We start from the raw sequence: 21999 nt of genomic DNA on the forward strand, positions 1-21999 counted from the left end.
GCGACTCCGCCGGGGGAAGTCAGGCATGGGGGTCCCAAGGAGGCTAGCTTGCTGGCTGTCCAAGGTCGGAACCGCGCGCCACCCACGCGGACCCCTCGCGCGGGAGCACTCCGCGGGAAAGGAATGCGGTGACCGTTCTTCTCCACGGGGGGGGAGATGACCCGCTCTCTCTCCTCGGTGCTAACACGCAGGCGCTGCGGCTCTCTGTTTCCAAACACAGGCGCGCCCGCTCTTCGGCGAATTCGTTAGCGCCTCTGTGCACAGTCCTCCGGACACAAACTGGGGCAACTGCTGCCGTCGCTGCCGACATGCGACACCGCGTTGCTGCGTCCTGGGTGGTTCTGGTCCGCGAACTCCGAGGTGGTCGCGTGCAGTCTTCTTAGAAAAACGGACGCCCATTTCGACACGTGCACCGTCTCGTTACTTGGGAAGTTCGAAACGTAACAGCTTCTCCGGCGGCGGTTGAAGATCCCGATGCACAAAGGTCAGCAACCATTGTCCAGAGGGATACACGATGTCGTTCTGGTTGGGTTCACTGTTGCTGATGCTCTGCTGCCTCCAACGGTCTCTGCAGCTCGTCGTTGCTTCTTGTCAAGACTATGGAGGGTTTCTTGCTCTCTGCAGACCAGCTCATTCACAGGAAAGACAGCATCAGTTTGAACCACACGAAAATCACAGCCGCAAAGACGGCAAGCGCCAGGACTCTCTCCACGAGATCCACCAGGCTTCCATACCAATGCTATTTTAATCCTCTTACTACTACTTCAGCACTTGAAACAACCAGAACATTATTCATTCACACAAACACAATGTTCAAGATTAAAAGAAAAATGGTAATTATGCAAACCTATGCCAGGAAAAAAAAACATACCCAAGCCAGACTCATCGATGCTATCAATAACACCAAAAGCATCGACTTAAATCATCGGCATTGCCGTTAGATTTAACGTGGCTCTATCTTTCGCTTTCCGGGCAGGCTAGTTAGACAGCGCGTGTCGGACAGTCTCTGAATGACTTCCGCTGGGCTCTCCCATTGTACTTCCAATTTATTTTTCTGGGACGGTTTTAGCACCATTACCGCGTCTCTAGCTTCAAGACAGCGTGATCTCGCTGTTCGGTCATTGCACTGTTTGGCCCTCACCTGCGCTTTACTCATTTCGCATCCCGCGAGCTCCTGCCCCTTGTGCAACCTTTCAAGCAGCGCGAGCACGTATTCGACCACCGTAGGGTTCTCTTCCCTGCCCTCACACGATTCCCGAAGAAAGCGGAGTAGCGATCGCAGGGAGCGTCCGTTGACCATTTCGGCCGGCAAGAACCCCGTGGCCTCATGAGGCACGGTTCTCAGCGCAAACATTGTTGCATGCAAACAGGCATCCCAGTCGGTTTTGCGATCAAAACACAGTGCTCTCAGTATGTGTTTCATTACCGAGTGCATCTTTTCCACCGGGTTGGACTGCTGGTGGTACACTGAACTATGGATTAATTTAATCCCACATTTCTCCAGGAAATTTGTAGTCAGTGCGCTGGTGAAAACAGTCCCCTGATCTGACTGTATTTCAGCGGGAAACCCAACCCGTGCGAAAATGGACATGAGTGCGTTCACAATTTCCACTGAGCTTAACTCTTTCAGGGCCACTGCCTCAGCAAACTTTGTGGCAGGACAGATTACTGTCAAAATGTGGCTGTAACCAGTCTTAGTCTTTGGAAGGGGACCAACAGTGTCGATCACGAGTCGTCGGAATGGCTCCGTGATCGCAGGCACTAGCTTCATTGGGGCTCTCGCCTTATCTCCCGGCTTGCCCACCCGTTGACATGTTTCGCAGGTCCTTACAAAATTTTCCACCTCCCGAAAACATCCCGGCCAGTAATATTCCTGCAACAACCGATTCTTTGTTTTCTTGAGCCCTAAATGACCTGACTGGGAGCTCTTGTGAACCAAGTGCAAAAGATCACCGCGGTAGCGTTTTGGTACGACCAATTGGTCGACCTGCACTCCTCTGCGATCACGATACTTTCGATAAAGTATTCCGGACCTTTCTAAGAATATCACGTTTTTCTTCGCGATACCTTTACTCTTCATGTGCCTAAGATTCTGCAGTGTGGAATCGGCTCTTTGCTCGGCTATCAGGGACGATCGGTCCACCCCCCGCAATCTTTGCAAGCTGTCAGATGCCGGTGTTATGAGAAGCTCACCGCAGGCCTCTTTAAACTCCATACCATCCTCGTTAGTCGGCGCGTGGATTGCCTCTGTCGTGTCTAACGGCTCATGTTCTGCCGCATCAACGCCACCTGACGCTTCCAGTGTGCTGGCTTTAGCAGTCCAGTTTCTTGCTTTCGAGCGAGTCAACCCTTGGGCAGCCCCCTCTCCGAACACTAGTCCCTTCTGCTGTAACAGTTGGTCAGATCTGTTCGAGAAAAGATAGGGGTACTGCTTCGACAGACTGGCTGACACGGCAGCCTCTGTGCGAAGTACGCCAAATGGACCTTTAATGCTGACATTAGCGATTGGAAGGCACACGCTATTTGCTTCCACCGCTTGTTTAATCCATGTGCACTCTCCAGTGAAATTTTCTGGCTCTACATACGAAGGATGAACTACATCCATTGTAGCCGCCGAATCTCGAAGCACGCGACACGGTTTTCCGTTCACGACGAGATCTCGTAAGTATGGCTCTAAAAGCCGCATACTTTCATTGTTGCTGTTCACTGACAAGCAAACAATCTTTGGGCTTTTGCAAGCCGCAGCTAAATGTCCCGGCTTTTGGCAGTTGTAACAAACCAATTGCCGTCTCTTTTCAAAAGCTTTCTTCTGACCGTTTTCTGCTTCAAGTGCTTCCTCTCTTACGATCACACTTCTTTCTGAGACGTCTACGCCTCGTGCTTGCTGTCTCTCTTCTACAGGCTGCCCTCTCCATCCAGCTGCTTTCCTATTCTGGTATTTAGGGCTTTCCGTCCTGTCCAGCGCACGGCTCGAGACGAACTCTTCTGCCAGTTCTGCTGCCTTCGAAACAGTCGCAACTTCTGGCCTGTCTTGCACCCAATGCCTTACTTCATCAGGCAAGCAAGAGTAGAACTGCTCGAGTCCGAAGCATTGCAACATTCTTTGGCTTTCGTCATAAGCTTTAGCTTCTTTGAGCCATTCCCCCAAGTTAGCCATAAGCTTATACGCGAACTCCGGGTACGACTCATCATTCTCCTTTTTAGCTTTGCGAAATTTTTGCCGGAAAGCTTCCGCTGACATTCTATACTTTTTGAGCAGACTAGATTTAACCTTATCGTAATCATCTGCATCTTCTTTAGTCAAGCGGGCTATCACATCTGCCGCCTCACAAGGCAACAGTGTCAGCAAGCACTGTGGCCAAGTTGCTTTGCTAAACCCTGCCTTCTCGCACGTGCGCTCAAAGTTTACCAAGAACAGACCTATGTCCTCTCCTTTCCTATAAGGTTGCATAAGGTCTTTCATGCGGAACGACTTGCGTTCTACTGTGCCCGATGCTACGCTCTCATCACTTTCATTTCGAGCTTTTAGCACCTGCAGTTCGAGACGCTTCAGCTCAAGTTCCTGCTCTAAGCGCTTACTCTCTTCAGCCATGCGTTTCTCATTTTTTTCTTCTGCTTCCCTCTTTGATTTCTCTCTCTCAGCAATCAGCTCCAGGCATTCCGAGAGCTCATCGTCGTCTGCCTCAAGTGCCTCAACAGCCTCAATGATATCTGGCTTTCTCGTTTGGTCCTGAAGATCCAAACCCAGACTTTTGGCCAACTCCAGTAAAAGTGGCTTTTTCAACCCTTTCAAATTCATGGTTATCCCGAGTGCTGCAATTTCTTCCTTTCAGAAATCTCTTATCGTCACGTACTTTCAAGTCCCGTGCTAACGATAAACAATTCCCCACCACCTTTGTAAACTTACTTACTACAAAGCCTGGTAAAACCTCAGTGAAGAAAAGCCAAGCACTCACCGAACCTTGCAACCATGATTCCAGCGGAGTCCATCCCGACGCTGCCAACCAGCTGTTGCGTTGGTACTGCTCCGGTAGCGGACCAACGGGTAGCGAAAAGCCGAGTCAGACGTCGGGCTGCATGCACTTCAATATTGGGCGGTGGTCACCCAAGCAGAGACTGGCCGAGAGTTAGAGAGAACTTAACGAAGGTTTATTTACATGGTGAATCTGAGAAGGTACACCCTGGAGAGCACTCGTGCTCTCGTTGTTAACAACTTTTTTGTCCCCAAGTACCTAGTTGGGGAATTTTCTATTTTGTCAAAGTCCAATCACATTTGAGTTCCTGATCTGCTGACATTCGGGAACCGCCCACTAGAACGTCCTCCCAGCGCACTCTTTCCACTTTAGCGGCACGATGGCGACTCCGCCGGGGGAAGTCAGGCATGGGGGTCCCAAGGAGGCTAGCTTGCTGGCTGTCCAAGGTCGGAACCGCGCGCCACCCACGCGGACCCCTCGCGCGGGAGCACTCCGCGGGAAAGGAATGCGGTGACCGTTCTTCTCCACGGGGGGGGAGATGACCCGCTCTCTCTCCTTGGTGCTAACACGCAGGCGCTGCGGCTCTCTGTTTCCAAACACAGGCGCGCCCGCTCTTCGGCGAATTCGTTAGCGCCTCTGTGCACAGTCCTCCGGACACAAACTGGGGCAACTGCTGCCGTCGCTGCCGACATGCGACACCGCGTTGCTGCGTCCTGGGTGGTTCTGGTCCGCGAACTCCGAGGTGGTCGCGTGCAGTCTTCTTAGAAAAACGGACGCCCATTTCGACACGTGCACCGTCTCGTTACTTGGGAAGTTCGAAACGTAACAGTAGGGAGCTATTCATGAAAAAACAAGACGAACAAGAAGATACAACTATCGCGATCGCGTCTTCGCGAAAATAAGAAAGGAGGTCTCAAGGAGATTTTTGGAAGAGTTACTTTATTTGGTTTTCTCCCGAATGCCCTAAATAGGGCTTATATTGTGCGACGATAAAGTCTCAAACTTTGGAAAGTCTGTCTAGTAGAGCCATGTTTTTAAGATTACTTCGCCCTCTGTGGCGTGCTTACGCATAATTTTTTTTAGGAACACGGGAATTGGAAAGCTCAAATCTTTTTGTGAATGTTACATATTTGCTATTAATTTCTGAGCACATTTTTTATTTTATAAGCCAAATTTAGAATCTTCCTTTTACCTACATTTTCATAGTATTCCAAAGTCATTATAATGTAGACGTTAGAAGGTTGCGGGAGTCCATGAAAAACTTATATGCTTCCCTTGGGATGTAATACTTTGGGAAGCTGGTTAGACGGGTGCACTGATATATAAATATGGACTGGATAATCGACAAATACTTAATTCTTTCCAACGTACCTGTGTTGGACTGTTGGATATTTTTTTATGAGCACAAAATAACGGTTAATAAGCCTTATAGTATTCATTTACCAGTGTCTATACATACCTATTTAATAAGTCTAGATCCCTAGAGGCCCTTTACTTTTTAATTTGTTTCGTAGCGATAAATAATTTTGTGCATAAAAAAAACGTGACTCTTCACCCCCCCCCCCCCCTCCTCCAACCGAAAAGAAAACAAAAATAAATTAAATCAAACCAACAGAGGTGTTTGTTGAATGCAATTTAGAGTATTTTTTTTTTTTTTTTGCGTTCCGAACTTCGGAAAACACACAATACCCGTCATAATACGTACAAAAACGGACGAACACCGTCCCCGCCAACAAACAGAAAAATCGCTGCTTTTTTATTATTCAGACGGAGCACCACCACCATTCACGGTCGCAAACAAACGGCAGAGAAATTGCAGCTTTCCTTGATGTCTTGATGAACCTGTCACACCTTAACTAGTGCTAGTAAGAAAATCCCGTCTCTACCGGGAACCGAACCTCCATCGTTCGGATCTCCGGTCGAGCGCTTTAACCAACTGCGCCACGTCCGGGATCGTGAAACGCACATCATAATTCTCCTTGTCTACCGTGAGCAAGATCGCAGCGATGGCAATGACTCTGCAATTTGTGATAATTCAATGATGACATTAGTAATGACAATGACGGTGCACTTTGTTGATAATGATAATGAGAGCAAATGTGATGCACCATGGGCACTAGCAACGCTTTAGTCTTTCGCATTTCTTTAATGTAAATTCTACAGTGCCCTCGTAATTTCGAACACCGCGGTCGGATGCTGGGCAATGTGTAGATTGAAGCAATACAGGAAATAGAAAACCTTAGTTAACAGTGGCTAACAGCGAAGAAGGAAGTTCGTTTTTTTTTCTTCATACAATTTAAAGGAACGCCAAATCAGTCATAAATCAAGATGAAAGCTAAACTAAACAGCTCAAATAGGCCTTAAATCACAAGGCTAACCAGGACGGTAAGCGGATCAAATGTTACTGAGAGAGCGAATTGATCACTAATTTGAAGTGACAACGGTACGTGTTGGTCGAATATATTTAAGAGATTCTACTCCACCTTGAGGGATTCCACTAAAGATATTCGACAAACAAAAAATCTAGTTCCCCCCAGTACAGAGGCAGCAATCGCTGACTACGGATTAGAAAGTTTTCAGTTTTCTACTGATTCAACCTGTACACTGAAATGTCATCGCAATTGTCGCTCAAACGCCAATAATAAATTTAATCCCAGACCTCCTGTTCTCAGAGTAGAAGCAAGGGCTCATACTTTCTCTTTCCTTCCCTTATTCGCGCATCTGAAAGAAACCTAGCTTTTTCAAAACGCTTGCCCCCAGCGGAAGGAGCCCAAACATACCCGCTCTCGTTGTTTGTGCAGCTGCCACGCTCTTCAAACCAGCTGCCTCCGGACTGTCAACGTGGGGCGTTTGTGGACCTTTCCGCGTATACTAGTGCGGCCTGCACGCGATGCGCGGACGGCTGTGCAGTCAGCATTCGGCGCAGCGCGAGCAAGAAGCGGAGTCGTTCTCGAGAAACGCGAGAACAGCTGCGCAATTCGCGATAGCGCCGTGCCCCTTCGAGGATGTTATCTATAAGTGCGTGCTTTCAAACGGACGTTGCACTGTTTTGCTCATCTTCCTGCGAGCGCGTACTATCCACTTAACGGTTGAGAGATAGAAGCCAGCTTCTTTTGGAGGGCTGCGCCACTAGGATTGGGCAAATATTTGCCCTTATTATTATTATTATTATTATTATTATTATTATTATTATTATTATTATTATTATTATTATTATTATTATTATTATTATTATTATTAGAGAGAGGTGCTTCTTGTGCACCAGTGGTCGTGCAGGGTGTGTACTTTGACTCTGACATGCAGTGGAAAAATCAAGTGGAACAAGTTTGCACAAAGTTGGCGTATGGTTGCTATATTTTATTGCAAGCGCGAGAATGCTTCGATTTATTTATCCTCCGCATGCTTTACTTTGCTTTTATACAGAGCCAATAATGTATTGCAAAGAGTCATGGGGTAACACATACCCAACATATCTTGAGCCGGTTATCTGTCTGCAGAAGAGAGTGGTAAAAATTATTACTTACTCAAAATTGTCTGACTCTATAGCAAACCACTTTTTAAGTCAACTTGCATTGTTCCTTTCCGCTCCATATACACTTTAAAGGTAGCGCAGACAATCCACAAAACTTTACAATTTAATGAACCACTTCCTTCCACTTCCGAAAAGAGAGACAAGAGCAGCTAGTGCCAAACACTACAATTTACCAGTGTGTCGCAATAGTTATGGGCAATGTCTAATAGAGTTCAGTGGAGCTTTGATTTCGAATGGCATTCCTAATGACATTAAAACGGGACCAAAGGTTTTGCAAACTCTGAAAACGTTCCTGATGAACATGTAAAGTTATGGTGTGAATTGTGTTTTTTCTTTTTTGAAGGTAAGTGTATTGTGGTTCGCTTTCCTTGTTTTCTCTTAACGTGTTGTGAATTTCTGACTTTTATTTCGTGAATGAAATGTGTTCGTCTTCGCGTGCTGTAGTTATGTTGCATTGTATTGTATTGTGTATGACCCCGGCATTAGCCCTTGGCTATAGGGCCAAAATCTTAGTGCATACATTCTTTTGTTGTAAAATTATTATTCCAAATAAAAAAAAAAACGCGTTGACCTTTTAATTCCAGCTCTGGCACTCTGTCTGCAGCCTGAATAATAGGCTTTCTTTCTCCCCCCAACTTAAATGATACGGTTTACAGAAAATTAGCCATGAGCACTGGGAGGCGACGCTGGCTCACACAGAGCTCCTCTTCAGCACCAACTGATCGGTGAGGTCTGGAGTATTCGCCAATGGTTTGCCGGACCTGGGTGAACCACCCGCGTAATTACTTTGTATAAATAAAGTTTATTCTCTCTCTTTCTCCCCCCCCCCCCCTTTCTTTTTTGTTTGTTTTCCTTCTACACTACCTCAATCCCTTGCCTTCTTTTTTACGCTCATCTCCCACCTTTCTTTACCTGTTGTCATCATAACCACGACTATAGCCATCATCATCCACCTGATCACCCCCTCTCGCACTTGCAGGACTGACATCTCTTCAAATTTCTACATCTTCAGCGAGTCTAAAAAAGACTAGTGATGTTATGCGTCAGCATACACACTCGCGATGACCTCAGTATTCTGGCGAAACGTGCTCTCCATTCGAAAGGAAGAGAACGATAGGACTCCGCTCGGAGGAAGACGGCGATGATGAGGATATGGTGCAATGAACGAGCATAGCTGAGTCGCGCCATCAGACGGGTTCGTTTCGTGCGTATGTCTCGTCGTTTTTGCGGCATGCTGCGATTTCATGCCTGCACTGCCGCGCACACAAGCTTTTCTCAGCTGGACGTAAAACTTGGACTTGAGATTAGAACACCCTGTTTCAGGCGCAAATATCACGCATAATCAACTGCTTTCAAACGTTTGTATGGTCTGTAATGTTCCCAGTCTGTTTCACTCTCTGAAAAAACAAACTAACTAAATGTAGAAAATCAAGCCCCATCTTACGTTTGACCAGAACCGGTACTGTCAGGCAAGATATTTGGACTTCGAAGCTTGCGATAAATTCTTAAGTTCTGCGGAGGCTGTGAACACAAGGTTATGAGGACAGTCTGCCGAGGGTGCTTCCCCCATGTGTTCTGACCGATAAAGCAGGAAGTTGAAGCACGGCCGGTCTCGAGGGAGAGCGCATTTCTCTCTTCTCTTACGGCCTCTCCAATGGGGTCTGTTTCCACCGCCCGCCGCGCCTCGGTGGGGTCGCCACCGCCCCACTGCTGCTCCTCCGCTACAGCCGCTGACGCGCAAGGGAAACGCGCGCTCGCTCTTCGCTCCGCCCGCATTGGTTGCAACCGGCAGGTCCTGATATTTCACCCCTTATGGCTTATAGGAAGAAGCCGTAATCAGCGTCTGATTTACCGTGTATGAGCAATAAAATAGTCAATAATGCGCGTGCGTGCGAGAGCGCGCGCGCCTTCGTCAGTGCTGTCGCGCAAGGTCTAATGAAGTTTCGGGTGCACTTACATCAACACTTTTTGCCCCTAAATTTTTCACAAAACTATATGTACTATTTTATACAGTGTGCCTTTGAAAGCTGTAAGCAGGTATAGCGCGACCTGACGCTAGTGCATGGCAAACTGTTCGGTGGATATTCTGTCAACCGCTGCCGTTTTCGTTTAGAGCAAAAGAGGCACTGACGAAAATTCATAGCACGTCTCAGATTCAGAGTAAGGAACAAAAATTTACGCATACAGTTAAAATTTCAGTTGTCTAGTGATGTGGGCTGTTCTAGCTTCGTTTAAAACAAATCAGTAGGTTGAAAGACAGCAGATGTATACGTATAGTCTCGCGACTGACGCACACGTAGACAGTCCGTAGTCAGTTTAATACCAGTGATAAAAAAAAAGAACATTTAATCAAGGAAATGGGCATAAACAGATATGCATAATTGAAAAGAGCAGCAAGCAATAAAAAAAAAATGTCCTTCAAAGTTAACACATTGCGCTCATTCATCAAAACGGTACATGCGGCTAGAAAATTAGTCTCAAAATCTTTCTGGACGGTTTGTGCACATGGAGCTGGCCTTTCGTTCCTGTCTGTCACCTTCTTAGCATAATTGAAAAGAAGGAGTCTGAGAAATTTCTCACATATTAAAGAAGCGGACCTTGGCTATTGTCAATGCCTTCCCGGCAACTCAGCAAAGGTAAGTTCTCAAGTGCCGACTGGATTAAGATTTGAAGGACTTAAGTTCAAGGACATTTGTGTGTGGTGGGTGCACGACAGCTTTTTCAAAAAAAGACACAACCTTGTCCAAGAGAGCTAAAAACTCTGGTTTTGGATAATGCAGTCCGCTAGAATCTTGTCCTCGCAGAATAGTGTACATAGGGCTGCTTCTTTCGCTGGTTTCAAGAAGGATAGCACAAACGTCACACCCGAAGTCACTGATTAACTTCGCAATGTATCCAGCGACGTAAGCTAAACCAGAATACGTGACAGTGGGTAATGGGATGATAGGAGATACCATCACTTCTTTCAGTTCCTCGGTTACTGATTGCGGCAGAGCTGAAATGATTTCGTCGGTGTCGACACTAGGTGCCTAGGCGCGCAATACAGTGCGACATACAACTCCTATAGTCACCTCTGAATAAATAGCACAGAGAAAAGCTTTATATCCATTATTGAGGAGTGTCCCTTGAGTAACAGTGGCGAATGTGTAATAAGCAAAGCATTCTACCAAAATAACGGGGCAGCGATTGTTCTCTAAGGCAGGCATTACTGCACAGATAGTTACAAGGAACTATTAGTTCAAAAGCATACTAGAAAAAGAAATAAAACATTGCTAGGAATTAGTGCTTGAAATAGATTTCCTGTTTTTTTTTCATGAAATAATCATGATATCATGTAAACATTTCATTAAACCAACGTTTATTTGCAAAATTAAAATAATGTTTATAATACAACATAAAACATTTGCTGGTCTATAAATTATAGCAAAATTGAAAACAAAACTTAAAAGCGTTAACTCTGACGTTATACTACTAATACTTTATGTCATGTAAGCATTGTGCAACTTACATTACATTTTTATAAAATTATTTTCATCTTCGGTGTTACCTCGATGGTTTCTCATCTAGCGCTGAAAGACGGTTTTGCCATTGTTGCTGTTATGTTTGCCTTGAAGAAGCTTCGATGTGATCACTGCTCATTCACTTTTTTTATTCATCTTCTTGTACAGGCTTGGGCAAAAATTCAGATTAAAATGAACAAAAATAGATACCATGCCGCAATACATGTCATATGCTTGTCGAGCGTTTGCTGAGCGACAGTGTTTTTTAACATAAAGACTCCATTCACGTGCGTAGCACGCTGATAGGATGCCGCTGCAGCATAAACCTTCTGTAATCTTTCATTTAGGGGCTGCACTCACCACGAAACCCGCGGGCGACAGCGCGAAACCAGGCAAAAGCCACTCGCCGCCACTGAAGCAGATGCGGAGCGAACAGTGAGCAGGTCGCGCCCCTTGCGGCGGTGGAGAGCGTGACTCAAGGAGAAAAGTTCCCATTGTTCACGCGGCGATTGAGAAGGCCGTAAGAAAGAGCGCGCGCTCTCTCCCTCGAGACCGGCCGTGGTTGAAGTTGTAAATCTGTGCCAGATTTTTATTTTAGGTTTTTTTCTGGGCACGACCTCTTCATATGCGGCTGAACTGGACTTGGTTCGTGAATATTTTCACAGCTTCCGACTGAGTTCCTTATCTGACTGGCGTTGAACTCTACTGTGAACATCAAACAGACCGCCGCAGGCTCAAGAGGGACACATACATCGACGTGAAGTGCACAGTACTTGCTTTTTTTTTCTTTCTCCTGCGCGTTGAGATACTGCTAAGTCGTTTGCCTCTCATCTTATCCCCCTCTTTTTGTCCGACTCCCAAGTGTGACGATGCGGAGGCTTCAGGTCGTCGACCAGTTGCTGCTCACTTGTTTAGACCGCTCACTCACCCTGACTGCGTTTTCATTTACAAGCGCTGTAGACGCCTGCAGAAAAAAAAAATGGTAGGGTTTCAACGTAATAAAACCGAGTTAAAGGTGTGAAAGCTTTTGCGTGCAGATAGAAGTACGTAGAGAGGAAGACGTGCAATGCACAATGCGAGAGCGCTGCAGTTTGCACGCGGGGAGATCGGGTGCGACGGCACTCACGAGCTAAAAGTATTGGCTTATGCAAATGATCTGACTTTTTTCTGCACATACAAGCCATACATACAAGCTACATACATGCATGCACATACAAGTGCGGTAGGAAGTTTTTCACTTAACTGAGCAGTTTGTAACAGCTTCAGGAGCCCAGACGAACTGTTACGAGAGGTGCGGTATGTGGTTTGGATTGTGGGGGTCAACACGAGCGGAATATGCGGGCATAGCATGGGTAGGTGTGTACCGCCCAAGTATCTCGACGCGCCATTAAAGGCGTACAGGCCCACTGCAACCTACTGGAAAGATCGGGTATCGGCCATCTTCATTTTATTCATATTGCTACGAAGATGACGAAGCGGGCAGTGGCGCGGGGCGGAGTGCTTGCGCTAGGCCCGCTGGCCATTAAAGCATATTTCATCGTCATGTCATCACGTCGTTCTGTTTCTGTTGTGTCGCCGTGTTCCATCGCTAGTCATGTCACCACGTAACATTTGGTTGGAGGTACGGTTCACCCCCATCCTCGCCTTGCCCCGTCGAAGCCGACCATACGCCGGGTCCATCGGCCGAGAACCTGTGAAGATCGCACAGCTTTACTCCAGCCCTTTGTGCTCAGACCCGACCAGCCGCTCTCCCCAGCCCCGTCCCCAGCCTTGACCACAATACATGACGACCAGGGAGAGCCCAAAGCCGACCCGTCCGACCCTACGACCAAGCGACCTCACGACTACTCGAACGAAGACAGCACCCCCGCCCAAGCCGTTCGGCGTGTCCATGAGCCTTGGCCTTCGGCAAACGGTGAAGATTGGACCTGATGCTCCGGGGCAAGCATTCATCCCATCTTTGCATTCATTGTGGTCTTCAGCGTTTCATGTCCTAATCCTGTGTCTGTATTCATCGTCACTTCATGTAATGGATTTCTAGCAATCGATCGGGACGATCGCTCGGTGGCCCCGCGGGTAGTGCTACGAAGATGACGAAGCGGGCAGTGGCGCGGGGCGGAGTGCTTGCGCTAGGCCCACTGGCCATTAAAGCATATTTCATCGTCATGTCATCACGTCGTTCTGTTTCTGTTGTGTCGCCGTGTTCCATCGCTAGTCATGTCACCACGTAACAATATTCTGCAGACAACATTAACATTTGCTGCCGCGTACACTTACGTTAGTGATGTATCGAGCAACGAATTAACAATTATAATGCTAATCCCACTGGCAGCTGACAGCAATCACAGTTAACGATTGTGCGAGCGCGCTTTCGGAAAGAAAATGACACTAAGGGCTCAGTTCTAATCGCCATTCCAGTCTTATGTCGGAATCGTTTCCGCGAAGGCCTTGAAGTGAACAGAAGACGCACAAGCTTCTGCGAAGTAGCAGGGGCAGAGCGACTTCAATGAAAGGCTTTCCTCAACGGCATCGTATACAAAGTTCTTGCTTCCTTTTTCTGCGCTTGGAGTGATATTTGTGACTTGCCTAACTTTTACCTTTAGCCTAAAATGTCTTCAGCTGCCTAAACTTGTAATAATTCTTAAACTTTCCTTAGAGCTGATTGGGATTTCCTTTTCCTTCTAGGCGAAATTTCAAGTTCTAAAATTCCCTGAAAAAAAAAAAAAGAAAAGAAAAAAAGAGAGGTGCGACACACTTGGCACACTTAGGCTCTGCTTTCAGGGGTATGGCGCGACAGTGTTAATTTCGCCCGTTTCCCTTGCGTGTCCTCGTCGGAGCGCATACCCTTTTCTACTCGCTTAACAGACACCTTTTTTAGTTTGTGCGTATGCTGTAGTCAATATACTAATTAGCATGTAGTCGTAAGATACCGTATTATACGAAGACCACCCTAGATCGATATAAACCCCTTTACTAAGCGATACGGACGCACCTGTGTGGCCCTGCGCCAGCCTGTCCAACTCAAGGTCCCGGACGGCTAGGTTCCGATCTCACCTTTCTATCTCAAAGGCGAAGAAGTTGACAGCACCCGTAATCTCGGCCATGCTATATGGTTTCGTGATGTCACACAATCTCGACAATCAGTCAGTGCACGGATATGTCGCCTATCGACTACCACATGGGACAACCATGTCCTGATCGAACTCCGACAACGGAGGAACTGGGCCTATAACACCACCGCTAAAACTTACGAGGGCACCTAATTATATTACGCGTTGAAAATGAGAAAACACTGAAGGCTGAACTCTGCTCGTCCTGCTTCTCCTCTGTTACTGCTACTCGCCGCCAGCGCAGCCACCAATGTCCCATAATCAGTGACATGCTTCTGAGGTAGATCTCTGCGCTCGCAGGATTTTCTGCTACGGTAGAAACACGCTTCGTTAATCCTGGCTCCGCTCCAGCCTGATACGCGAAGCCGACTAGACTTTCTGACAACAACAAAGGGCATCTGTCAACTGTCGCCGTGCTCTCCACCGCGCTCAGCCATGTGCCACGTGACTAGTGCTCATGCCAGCGCGCCTGTGATATCGCCATTGTCACGTGGTGTCACGATGTCACACAAATCTTGAAGCCCGTGCTGCCCAGGCCTTTGCACGCTGCAAGTCAAATAAAAGAGGACTGTTCCTAAAGAGCACCGCGAAAGCTCGAGTTGATATTGAGACGATATTGATTTGTACAAATCGTGGATGTTCTCAAGCACTTATCTAGAGGATATCAAACACGGTAATCGGTACCGACTCAAATGTTTTTCATTTTCTTACAGCCGTATCACCTTTCTTTCGTTCCTGGTGGTATATAGAGCTACACGCATATACACGTATTTAGACAAGGTTTGGTATCTGCAGGGTTTAACGTCCCAAAGCGACTCAGCCCATGAGAGACACCATAGTATGGCTCCGAAAATTTCTCCCACCTGAGGTTCTTTAACGTGCACTGACATCGCACAACATACTGGCGTCCTGCTTTCCGCCTCCATCGAAAAGCGGCCGCAGCGGCCGGGATTCGATCCCGCGTCCTCGAGCACAGTAATCAAGCGCCCTAACCACTGCACCACCACGGCGGGGTCAAGAAGTGCTTACTGGCTATAGCAGCAAGTTTGTTTATGTATTGGTCTTAAACTTGGATTAGGCGAACATATCTTGCCAAATGTTTCTTTTTACATTTCCGCCTCGTACATATCAAAACGTCCGCAGTACTCTTGAAATAAAATGAAATCTCATTAGTAATCTGCCCCCAGTGCGTACTCCTCAGCCAGACGGGCAGCTCTCTCTTGTAACGGTAACTCTTCTAGCGGCGTAAGTGGGGTACGAAAATTTGTGGCAAGCGACAGGGACGGCGTCTCCGCGCATGGCCTCAGCCTGCAGAGGACATTGTCTGAGACGTGTCGTGTGAAGTCCTGTTTGGCAATGAAATGCGATCGAAATCGTCAAGGCTAATCGTGGCATCAAGCGGTATGCGTGACCTCCAAGCGGTGCCGGCCGACTCTCGTGACCTTGCTCTCTTCATGGACGACCTTGCCGACGTATGGCCCTCTGGAATTTATCAACGCACTTTCTCGCGGCGTGTCGGCAATATTTTTCTCTTTTTACTTTTCAGTTCTGATGAGAAACAACCGCGTCACGTGGAATGAACCTTTCTCATTGTTTTCGTCGTAATCTCTAGGTTGCCAATTTCTGCGGTGTATGCAAGAACTGCTTGAGCACGAACGCCAGAGGTGACCTCGTTCTATAGCCAACGTTATCGCCCGTGTATATCATCAAAAGACCTAGACGTGCGCAGCTCCCTCCGCTGATGGCATGTTTGCCAGATAGCTTCCCGGAAGGCAGTACTCTTCACCTGTTGCCGGAATGATCAAAACGTCGCGGAGTATCTCAAAGAGCGCAGATAACGTGTTTTGACTGCATGCGAATGATAACCTGTCAGCGTGTGTCCCCTTTGCCGCTGGGCTTAAAGCCAACCTTCCCTTGTATTTTATTTATTGCCGCTCGATCGTTTTGTCCACACTATATTTAATAGTTCGAAAACATGCACGCATCCAGCGTATACTGCAACAAATGAAGTGTTGTTACGAGTTGGCTAAGAGAAGCGTAGAGAGAAACACAGTTATACTCAGGTGTGGCGCTTGTAAAAAGTGAAAAGGAAAGAAACACGCCATTAAAAGGGCGATAAAAGAATAAAGCAACGACTTGGAGCCCGATTAATGGTAAAGGAGCTGATTGCAACTAGAGAAGAAACATAATAAGTTCGATAGCATTCAAGGCTCGAAAAGATAGTGTCCGCTGTCACCCCCTGGTAGTTTTCTATTTTGTTATGGACTGCATTTGTCCAGCAGTAGATTACGACAGAATCATCTTGGACCATGCAGCGAAATGATTGGTAGCGGGTCGTCCGACGTGCAACGGTCTCCTGCGCTGCGAATGTTCGACGGCAGATTATTCCCACTTCCTGCCCAAGTTTATTTATAGTTAATCATTTTCATTAGAACGATTCCACCAACGAAAAAGCTTACTTATTACGACAAGTTCTTACTGTAAGGAAGCATTTAGTGCCCATCCCTGTCTGATTGCTTTGTTTGTCGATTACCTTACACCGAGTGATGAAGGAAGTAAGAAGACAGCTTGACACGAAAGCAAAAACGCAAATGCAAGATTTGGAAAGGATCGTCTTCTTTATTGCGCTCTTATCCTCGTCCGTCCTTACCTTCGATACATAATAAACCAATAAACCTTACAAAAGGCACCATAACCTCAGTTTTTGTGGAGTTGCTTCTGTATTGAAAAGCTGGTCACGACATCATACTGCATATAGATGAACTCAACAACAACAGGTGAAGATCTTTTTTTTGTGTGTGTGTGTGTGTGTGGCAGAAATAAAAGCAAGCCCTTTTCTCGGACCTATGCGGCTGTGGACGATGCTGTTCCACCAAGGCCTGTTCGCTATAGAAACGCTTAAACGCGCGAAATCCTTTCTGATCTTCTTGACAGCCACTGAGAGGAAGATGAAGCAAAAGCCAAACTTAAGGCAAGCTCGGACGGAGGAAAGTTGTCCTTGAACGCTCCCGAGCAACCACCGTGCCTGTGACTCAACTAAATATCTCGTATGCTATATATTTATCATGCGAACACACTTGCGCAACATCGCTCGGGGCAAGCCGGATTTGTCTTCCTTTTCTTCGGCTAAAACCTTTCGCTGCCCCTTGTTGCAATGAGAGAAGCGCCCGACCGTGTACAAGGTCCGTCAGCGTACTTCGCAACAAGCGCGCGCTTTTGCCGGACGAGTGAGGAGCTATTGATCGCGCCGGTTCACGTGGTCGCTGCAGGCTATGCGCGCCAACGATGGACATCGCCCCGTTTGTTGCGCGCTGTTTCTTTCCTTGAAAAAACCTCGACTTTGCGAGGACGCGTATCCTATGACATATGGAGGAGAGAATGCAGGGTCCATTTAAAGTCATCCGTAGTGCACGGTTGGTTAATAACTTTCCGGTACACGTGTGTCAGGCAGCTACTAAGGCCAATCAGGCACCTAATCTGGTCTTCCATGGCCAGCTTCATCGCGACGACTCTCAAGGTGGCATCGTGGATGAGGACCAGGGACATCACTTCAAGACATCGCTAAAGAAATCACCATTTGTACAATGAACAGACTTAACCTATTCATCGACATTCTATGGACGACGTTAAATAATGAATAAATGAACCTGCCACGAATGAAACAATGAACAGAAAGAGCATATAATTAATTAATGCCGATGCCACGTGGGCTTTTAGTTGGTGAATGCGCCCTGAGAGGGTGGGCGGTGTTTTTACATGTGGATGCCTGAAGCCGCACCCACCGAAAGTTCAGAATTCGAAAAAAAAAAAAAAAAAAAAAAAGAACGTTAGGACGCTGACTAGCTTTCCTGCTTTCATGACTGATTTCCTGCTTTATGACTACAGAAACGGAATGCTACTGCACTTGTCTACAAGTAGGTATTTTCTAGGATAGTCTTATTCTACGAAAACACCAAGAATATTTACAGTAAAAAAAAAAAAAACTGCTAATAATTAATGCAAAAATAATAATTTTATGACTGTTAAAATAACAAAGAATGAGGTAAAATATAACAAGGACAAACAAGCTACTCTGTGCGCTGGATGCGATGATTGGTCAAAACATATCCATCAACACAGAAAACGATTATGGAGCTTACCCAGTGCGGGCCCTAATCATCTTGCGACGTTTAGCTCCCATACTCGGGAAATCCAGGTGAGTATCGCGCACAATCCTAGCCAACCTGAGGTCGAACAAGAAGCCGAACCCAATGCCGAACATTTAAGAATAAATCCAAAATTCCGTCTTCTGAATGTCATCCACCGGAAACAAACCTCAGCCTCGAGCTCGTACAATCGCTAGGTATCCTCATGTTGCCGGGAGGAGCTCTGAGCGAGAAAATATAAGCTGTAGGAGAAACGGCTAATGGTCTTGCAGACCTTGCTATGCGTTCTAGATGACCTGTTCCAAGTTCTGTCCAGCAGCCAAGGTAATTGGCCAATATTCAAGTGCGGTTATGCCACAACTGGTTGGGCGCACTATCATTGTGCTGTGATTTCGCCGAAATGCATTTCAAGGCTTCCCTGGTCGGCGACTGTATATCGTTTGGCAAGCTCCCTGACATTACCGGTTTAGTTACCAAGAATGAAGCTCCATTTGGATTACTTCTGTGCGTCTCCGTTGTCAAAATTTGTGGCTGAAACCGGTTTTAAGCTCTACACTGGGACGTAATAGCATATGATATACGCAGGACTGCTTCTATTTTCTGTAATTACTTCGTGCGTGATGCGCAATGCATGATCTTATTTGCACAAGGTATTCGCGTAGCAAACTTGCTGGCCTTTTTGGTTCGTGTGAAAGGGTCTTTTCTGCTGCAAGACGCCACGGAACGAGACAACAGGAAGCGAATGACAAGCTTGCCCTCTAGTTCATTCGCACTTGGAACCAACTGAGGCTTTCTTTAATGCGCTTAATCTCTAACTCAGGCAATTCCAGTACGAGTGAGCAGTAATTTCTAACAACGCAAGTTTTATACGGTGATAGTTTCGAATTAACCAACTCATTGACTGAGCAATCGGAAACGACAATCAAGCTCGGTGACCAGCTGGCTAGGAGCACCGAGAAATACACGATCCTAGGGTTTCTTTAGCACAGAAACTCTAAGCGCATCCAGCAGCTAGATACGAACAATGAATGCAACAGTTCTAGCAGTTCGGCGATTTTCGTATGGGATGACGTTCGTATAGGACTTCATGGGGAAGAATATTTGCGATGTAACATAGGCACACGTTATGGGATTAGTCCTTGAATAAGAAACAAAGTGCATGGACGCAAGTGACGATCCAGAAGGGGAGCCTCGGATGGAGTCATTAAAGCTGTCGCGTAATACCCTGAAATGTGAAGGATTGTGTGTCCATGGTGCCAGTTACCGGCTCGCCAGAATTAGGCATTAGGTTGCTCATTATGAAAAACATTAATGCTTGGCGTCTTTAATAGAAGTTAGATATTAATTTTCGACAGTGAATTACGTCACCTATGGGCCACGTGTTTCCTGGAACTTCGCTGAGATTAACAAGCGCTCCTTTTTCGCTTTCCAATCTTTTAAGAGTTTCAAACAATGGAAGCTTCTGTGAATTAGTGCAAATAATTATTTGAGGGATGCATATGTTCGCTGGAGAGTCCAGATACTCCGTGAAAAAGAAACTTGAAGAAGAGCTTTCTACGAGTAAAATACTGAAATTCAGTATTGATCAGTCTATAATTACCTCTGTCATAAAGACGATTGGTTTTATTGTATTTCGTGGCATCTGATGCTTATGAGGACGAGGATAACGTGATTAATTCTGTGCTACCAGTTTCAGGGAGGTAAGTAATGGTTGAACGCTACCGGGGTTATATATAAGTTAAAATCAGACTTGTCTACATAATTTTGCGTTGTGCTGTTAGGTTTTGACATTACCTAAGCGAGGCTGACCTTTCAGCAAAAATCAAGCTATTCCATTGCTTCACCACTGCTTCAGCTGTTGCTGCGATCTGGTCACGCTGATTTATTTTGGGAAAATTTAACTAATGAAATATCGAGCTTAAACTATACTGAGTAAATATCACGTCTTACATCCTGCAACAAACAGAGCCTCATTGCTTATTCCCTCTGTAGCCGATACAGGGGTCTTAAAGTAAATATGGATGCAGGTTTCTTCCCTGCTTTTACAGGAACTCCGCTCGAATGGCACACCACGTCGTCAGTGTGGCGCAGTTCGCTCGACTCTGTCTTTCAGAGCGGACATGTAGAGGAGCGACCGAGTAACTTGAGCGCTGCGTAGATCTCGATCGGAAGCGCCGAGTGATTGCTGCGGGAGAGGGCCTGCTTGGTCTGTGTACGTGTTCGCGAGAGTCCGTCGACAACGCTTCCATCAGCGGAAATAACCTTATAATTTCCGATAATTCAAAGATTTAATTAAAACCCGATCTGTGCTTACTTTGCATCCCTAAAACAGCGCCAGGTTCCTTCCGCTAAGATTTTAAGCCCATAAAGAAAGGACGCTGTATATGTATGTATGTGACGAAGGCCGAACGTCTAATGGGTTGAAAAATCGTCATCAACGTTTCAAGGTTAGTTTTGAAATTGTGTTTTTAACATTCTACTTCGACAAGCAGTTGGTGCTCTATTATATTGCAGATTGCTAACGTTGGGCTCTTGTGTGCGCAAAAGGTACTTATTTAGTTGCGGGGCTGTATACGTAATATACGAGGACGCGGTTTCGATCATAAAGCCCTCGCGCGAGAATTTGGTTTAGATAATCATTGGTTTTATACCTGCTGAGCAACATCCAATAAGCTTAGGCAAGAATTCTGTTTACAGATTAATCATTATACCTGCTGAACAATATCCTGCTGAACAACATCTTTAGGTTTTATACCTGCTGAACAACATCCAATATGCTCAGGCAAGTGCTATGCGGAAACGCAAAACACGAAACCAATCGTGAATATGCGGACAAGGAATGCGTAGACACGAAAAAAGAAAGAATGGTCACGGGTACTTAGGACACTCGGGGATTTGATTGGTTTCACCGACTATCATTCGGTCCTGTTCGCTCAAATAAAAACGACTCGACGGGCCTGACGCATGTTCGTGTTTCAGGCGCAGTTACACTGGGCTTCCTGCTTTCGGGTCCTGTCACAAGCTCACCAAAGGTCCATCGCTTCCTCTCAAGCTGTATTTTTATAGGAGTAGCTTCACTCTGTGCGTATGCAATGCGTAGATATCTGTCTGCGATCTCTCAGTTGTCTTCGCTTCTGTCGCGTTACAATTGGAAGTAGAAAAACACAGTCGTTAAGTAACGATCGACAAACGAGACACTTACGTTCTCTCTGATCGCGGTGTCGAGCCCTGGTGACGTCCAGGACCGCAGCCGTATCCTATATCTGTCTGTCCCGCACCGCAGGAAGGGATCACTCTAGTTGTCGTCGCTACTATCCAGGTGGCGGTCGCGAATGCCTTTTGGCTGGCATTGACTCCTTAAGTTTGTTCAGAACGCCTAGCGCCGCTGCCGTGCGTGCTAAACTGCCTGCTCTGGCGCTGTTATCGAAGGTCGGCAACAAAGGAGAGGGAGGACCCCGCGCGGCGCGCCAGCAGCAGCTAACTCTCTCTTCTTCACTCTCACCTTTCTGTCCGGACCTTCGCTCTCCGCTTCCGTCTTCGAGCTCGTTCTCGCAACGGCTTCAACGGCCTCGCGGCAACGTCTAGCATTGGCGTGCCGGTTCCACTCGCTCGTGCCTTTTTAGATCGAAGGGCGTGCTTTCGCTCACCCCTTTCGTCATTAGCAGTACTCTTCCATGCGTGCGCTGTGTATGCACAACACACTATGCGGACACGAAAATTAGTTTCTCAATCTCCATC

At 46.7% G+C, this 21999-nt stretch overlaps 1 protein-coding gene across 2 annotated transcripts in view; it reads right to left on the reverse strand.

The window, feature by feature from the left end:
• LOC146191339 (flavin-containing monooxygenase 5-like) overlaps window positions 1-21684 on the reverse strand; it is a 31205-nt gene extending 9521 nt beyond the window's left edge. The window contains exon 1 of one of the 2 annotated variants that reach the window (XM_084601888.1): window positions 21464-21684. The gene's annotated coding sequence lies outside the window, so the exon portion shown is untranslated. Of the gene's footprint in view, window positions 1-6754; window positions 6913-21463 lie in introns of those variants that run through there. The other variant, XM_084601889.1, reaches the window with a different exon arrangement.
• Window positions 21685-21999: the final 315 nt, after the last annotated feature.

This window comes from Amblyomma maculatum, chromosome 4, assembly GCF_055883805.1.
Source record: "Amblyomma maculatum isolate TAMU_Amacu chromosome 4, ASM5588380v1, whole genome shotgun sequence".
Taxonomy (NCBI): Eukaryota; Metazoa; Arthropoda; class Arachnida; order Ixodida; family Ixodidae; genus Amblyomma; species Amblyomma maculatum.